This window comes from Oreochromis niloticus, linkage group LG3 (genome assembly GCF_001858045.2).
Source record: "Oreochromis niloticus isolate F11D_XX linkage group LG3, O_niloticus_UMD_NMBU, whole genome shotgun sequence".
Lineage (NCBI taxonomy): Eukaryota > Metazoa > Chordata > Actinopteri > Cichliformes > Cichlidae > Oreochromis > Oreochromis niloticus.
In genome coordinates, this window is record NC_031967.2 from 70,336,152 (window position 1) to 70,342,521 (window position 6,370).

Genomic DNA, 6,370 nt, shown 5'->3' on the forward strand with positions numbered 1-6,370 from the left:
CCATTCATTTAAGCACTTTTTTCTGCAGTGCTTTCTATCTATCTAAGTCTTATGGACACACTGGAGAACTTGAGCAGGCGGGGATCAAACCACCAACCTTGTGATTAGTAGGAGACCTGTTCTAACTACAAAGTACCAGCTGTCACCTCCCTCGCACTCACATATTCATCATAATAGTGATAGTTGTGTTAATGCCATATGTATGTGAAACACAACACTTCCTGCCTCGATGTCAAACTAAAAGGCTTCAATATTTCTGTTTTCAGAAATCTTTGATTCATTATCCAGGCTTTTATTTTGAAGATGGTAAAAGATGGTATTGTAAGATTGTCTCTGAGATATGACATCAATCATTTGATGGCGATTCTACAAAACCTAGTAAGCCATTTAAAGCAAGATTGTCTCCTGTAATTTTAACAACAAAACCAAACACTGGCTCCGCAGTAAAGGGAAGGGGGGTTCCTTTAGTTCCTAAAATTTTCCAGTCATCAAAGACTTTAGTATTTCTTCAAAACCTTAACAGCTTCTTACTAAGTCCAGTGTTATTTCACTACAACAGAGACAGAGAGGACTGATCATCTGAGTAATATTTACAAATGATGTGTAGAGTCTGATAAAGATGATGAGACAGCTGAGAAGAACACGAGGCTGAAGGATGCAGATCATTTATTGATCAGTACATAAAGTCAGTCTAACATTTGTGTCAGTCAATGATATGGGAAAGGTGACTGGTGCACCAGTGCATCACTGCACACCAGTACATGTTAAAACTGAGGAAACTGGTTGGATTCAAGTTCAGCTGGTGTTAAAGTGTCAGTGAGCAGAAGATGTCAGTTTTTTTTGTCGCTCTCATGTTAAATTATAGCAAACAGTAAACACTGTATGTTACTACTGTAACTCACAGATCAACACTTAGATAATCACATGCAGTGTGTTTGTGGTCAGGTGGATCAGACAGACATAATACTGTAATACTGCTGATTTCTAGTCTTTTTTGATAAAACCTGAAGATAAAACACAGTCACTGATTCTGATACTCTTACATACAGGACACTGAAATCATGGACATGAATAAGTTTAAACAAAATCCTTTCTGTTGAAAACAAAAAGGAAACCAATACTACTTTAATATTTGCCAAACTGTACCTTTATTTTAGTGACTGGCTTAGATGCTGTTGCAAAAGAGGAAACAAAATGAATCAATTTATGCAGCAGAGTTTTTCTTCTTGACACAAATTCCACTAAATCACTGAAAAATACAGAAAGAGAAACTATAAATATATTCTGATCAATATCAGTCTTCTTTACTCCATAAATGTTGTACTGCTTCAACTGAAATATTGAACTGCTGTTGTGTCATAGATGACTCATTTGTGATGAAGAATTTAAAGATAATATTAAAAAGAAATACAGCAGGTAAAAAATGCTGTCAGTTACCAGACTACTTCGGTGTAGCTGTTTTAGACTAGTCTATTGATATTAGACATTTATTCACTGTTACAAGTGTTAATAATGCACTGTCAGTCATCTTTATTTTTTCTGATTATTATTCAAGCTGCACAGGATCTCTGTGTGATTTGTCTTTACTGTCTTAATGTTGGATTATACTGAACCTTTTTATGACTAACATGGCCATCTGTCTGTTCAAGTGTGATCACAGTGTTAGTCTTCAGGTGGTAGAGTGCACTGATCTTTGATTAAATGTTTGTCTTGCACAAAAACACTGAAGAACAAATTCAGTAGTTGTTTAATGACCTCTGTCGGCTGATTTATTATTATTGTCAGCTGTTTCTGCCGTTCTTTCATCTGTCATTCTGCATGTTGAACTGATCTCAAATCTGCCACAAATCACTAGAAGGCTGGTATGAAATCTGACTCTGTTTTAACTCTTATGTTTCCTTTAGGTCAAAACAACAACAACAAGAGCAGCAACAAGAAGCACAGCAGAGACTGGCAGACCAACTTTGGGTCCAACAGATCCATTCGTCTTCCCTCCATCCTCTGTGTGTCCTCCTGTCTGACCTGCAGGTGAGAAACAGGTGTGAGGTGTCAGCTGTCAGGTAGGTGATGAGTGAAGAACAGAACAGAATCCATTTCCTCTTCAAACTGCTGTCAGACATTATCTACTGCACTCTGATCACATCACTCAGACCAGCTGCTTTCTACAAAGTCTCATCAACAACATCTTTAGAAACAAACATCAACAACCAGGAAGCAGCTTCACCTCTGATCACACACACACTCAACTCTACTCACTCACCTGGAGGATCAACATGAAGGTAGATGATGCTGATGAGCTTCATAGGTTGTCTGACTCCCTCAACAATACCACATCTGTAAATTCCAGTGTCATTAATTGTCACATTGTTCAGAATCAAAGACAGGTCTCCATCCTTCATCTGTCTGTCCTGCAGATCCACCCGGTTCTTAAAAGATGGATGCTGGTCGTCTGGATCAAACTGTTCATCTCGGTACATCAAGACATACTGTCCCTGTTCATGCCTGCTCCACTTTACCACTATGGGCTTGTTGTTATTTGGAGCTCGACATGGCAGAGTGACGTTCTGTCCAGACTCAGCTGTGATGTTTTTCTGGTCTGAAAGAGGAAACAACACAGAGTAGAGAGGTTAAAGGTCAACATACAACCCCTCACACACTCTTCACCCTGCTGCCTCCCGGAAAGAGGTACCAGAGCATCCGGGCTCTCAATACCAGACTGCAAAAAAACTGTTTCTGCCCCCAAGCTGTCAGACTCCTGAGCACTCAGTGACTGGACTGACGCGCGCGCACACACACACACACACACACACACACACACACACACACACACACACACACGCACACACACACACACACACACACACACACACACACACACACACTTTCATATATGTCACTACCTCAAGCACTTGTCTTTGCACAATGTTCAGGGCTGGACTGGGACAAAACATTGTCCCAGGCATTTTGACTAGAGACCGGCCCACCAGGTATTATAGAAAAAGCCATAAAACCTTTGAATGAAAACAAACGCTGGTGTGACAGTGATGTACAGTCTTGTTGGTATATATGTATCAATCTAATAAACTTGAACCTACACCATCCTCCCTATTCTGGTATTCTAAACAATACTTAGCTGAAATATTTATCAACCTTATCAATAATTACATATGCCTAACTAATAGGTAAATTAGTTAGGCATATGTAGGTATAGGTATGATGTGGCTCCAGCAAAAATCAGCTGATACTAGAAAGTAATATTAAATAAATTCTAACAGCTGATCAAGCTTAAATGTGCTGCTGTTGTTTAGTGCGACATCTGCTGGTTTCCTCTTTCTGGCGCAAAGTGGCCAATAAACAAATAAGACAGACGGGAGTCGCGACAGAAAAGCCAATCAGCTGATCATTGATCAGTTTCATGATTGAAGTAGCAACAGGAGAGGGAGGGGGAGAAGAAGAGGTGCACAGTGTAAAGACACAGAATAACTCTAGCTTTGTGTCATTTTTTCATTCTAACTGAAGCACGACACAAATGACGTTGCTTTTCACCTCAATTTGGAACTTTAAAGTTCGACTTCATCAGCTGTAATTGGTCCAGCCCAGAGTTGATCATGACCAATTGGCCAATCCACCACCTTTCATTGTTTATACCATTACAAAAAAATCCCCCAAAAAACCAAAAATGAAAAAAACATCGGCCCACCGGGCAAATACCCGGTATTCCGGAAGGCCAGTCCAACTATGACAATGTCATATACACACTCACACAAACACATGCACTCGTTCAGCCATTTTGGTGAGGACATTCATTGGCATAATGCTATCCTTAGCCCCTTACCCTAACAATCAAAAATGAATGCCTAACCCTGATCCTTACCCTAAACCTAATCATAATCTAATTGTAACCCTGACACTAAAACCACATTTTGAGCCTCAAAAATGCCTTTAAATGTGTTCAGACATGTGAGGACCAGTGTGTGTGTCCTAACAAGTGACTGTTGGTCCTCGCAAGTATAGTAGAATGCCAATTTTGGTCCTTACAAAGATGTCTAAACAGGAACACACACACACACACACACACACACACACACACACCTTCATACATCAACCTCTTGCACAATGCTCAGTCTTTTTGCACAACCAACTGTCATTGTTGCACTGAGGACTTGTAACTGAGTATTTGCCTTAATTTGCTGAATGTTTGGTTTGCCTGCAACAGAATGTTTACACAAACAAACCCGGGATAGTCAATGCAGCAATGTTACTTTGACAAAGCAAGCAAATCATAGCAAATAAATAAACATACAGAATAATGTGCAAAAAAAAAAAAGTCAACACATATGGGACAAGTGGATTGTATCTCAACTGCTCATCCACTTTGTCACAGTCATATGTAACACCATAGTCTTGGAGGAACATTGTCACACTTCACTGCACACGGTTGAAATGACAATAAAGCCACTTGACTTCACTTGTATTATCTGTGTGACAGTAGCAAACGACAACCATGCAGGTGGTGTAGTGGGTTGACTGAAAACTTATCAGCTCTTTATCACAAAACAAAAACGACATTTAAAATAATTAACACAAATATATTACTATCAAAAATAAATTCAGTTTCTGCAGCTTCCACAGAACAAAAACATGTCCTGATAATAAGTGAACATAATGTGTGAGAGAAAGCAGCCTCTCATTATGAGACACTGCGAGTCTCTGCATGCTGCCTTTATGGAGCTACAGCTGTTTGTATACACTGAATTCACTAGCTGGGCCCACATTCTCATTTTAGGTTTGACAGCATTTTAGTAGGGAAAGGTGAATGGCTTGGACATGAACTGAGCTGCAGTTTGGGGAAGGCCTCGAAGGCGACTGGCGACGGCACCCGGGCCTGGCAGATCCCCATGCACTGTATAGAAGTGAAGAAGTTAAAGAACTGAAAACAAGGAGGGAGGGTGGAGCACGTAAACGAGAATGAACAGCTTGCAGAACTGGGGGAACCTATATAGATGACACCCGGAAGGAACGTGTTTGGAGGCGTGGTCCCGCTCCTGAAATTCCGATACATAATCTCCAACAAAAAACTTTGTAGCTGTTACTGACTCCTGAAACTACAACACATCACACTGACACACACATTACACTTCTTTGTCTCTGTGGTGAAAACTGCACTGCTGACCAAGCGGGTAAATCCACACAGACACCACAAGACCTTGTGATGCCCTCACCCACACAGGCAAACTGAAACTAATTGTTTGGGAAGTAACATGTAAACACTGTTTGGTTTATAAACCTCACCTGCAGAGACAAACACGAAGACACTGAGAAAGAGCAACGTGGAGCACTGCGACGGAGTTGCAGCAGACAACTTGTTCTCTGTTTCTGCTGATCTGACTCTTAGATTTTTCTAAAAGTCTGAGTCTGTTGGTATTTTCAGTTAATAACAGAACCTGAGTTAAAACTTGACTACATGAGGTTAAATTTGAGGTTTAAATAAAGCTGAAACATTAGTTTTTCAGCCACTCATTCAAACGCCACACTTTCGATGTCTCTTAAGGAGTCGCATTAGAGTGACGTTTGGTAGGTTGGACTTTAGGGTGACTATAAATAAGTGCGTCATAACTAAAGAAGTGAAATCTAAAGCAGGTCTGAGTGTTTAACAGATTCAGTTTTTGAATGATCTCCACAGAACAACACAAACATAACTTCTGTCATCATCAATCATCAGCTACATACTAAAGACCATCATCAGCCAAAGGACTTCAAATGATGAAACACATTGAATTCATTATTTATGATAAATCAGATGCTTTACTTTTTAAGCACTTACTGTTTTTCTGAGTGGGGGTCTTTGAAACCGTCAAACACTCTGATCATCAGGATGTAAAATATATCCACAAAACATAGGAAAACAAAGAGTGAGGCTTGTTTATTTCCATCTGCTTTTTCTGTTGGTCAAAATACATTTTATTCCAGGTTTTAGAATTTATAAAGGAAAAAGTAGAAAAATCAAAAAGTTACAAGATAAAAATTAAAAATTTGTGTATAAAGTAAAGCTGTGTCAAACGGTCTGAAGACAAAACTAACTTCTATATCTGTCTGTCATCCTGTTTTATGCAACACACCCTTCATCTGACATAAGTTCCCATTGCAACACCTTTGCAACCACATTCCTCTCTTCTCGGCCTCTTAGTACACATGATTCTGTTTTTGTTTGCATCTGACATTTTTTTTCCACAGGGAGATCCACATGAAATATTCAAAGCTTAAAAAAAATCTTGACCACAATATCACAGCTTCTTTGAGCAACAAAAACACGTGTTGGTTGTATAAGTGCATTCTGAGTAAACTTTGAAGGCTTATATGAATAAACATG

The 6,370-nt window shown here is 39.5% G+C and overlaps 1 long non-coding RNA gene across 1 annotated transcript; it reads right to left on the minus strand.

Moving 5' to 3' along the window:
* Nucleotides 1-306: 306 nt before the first annotated feature.
* Nucleotides 307-6,064, minus strand: LOC109197080 (uncharacterized). The gene is made up of 3 exons (XR_002058376.2): nt 5,825-6,064; nt 2,261-2,596; nt 307-2,022 (listed from the first exon to the last, which is right to left on the minus strand). It is a non-coding gene; the product is annotated as an uncharacterized LOC109197080 (long non-coding RNA).
* Nucleotides 6,065-6,370: the final 306 nt, after the last annotated feature.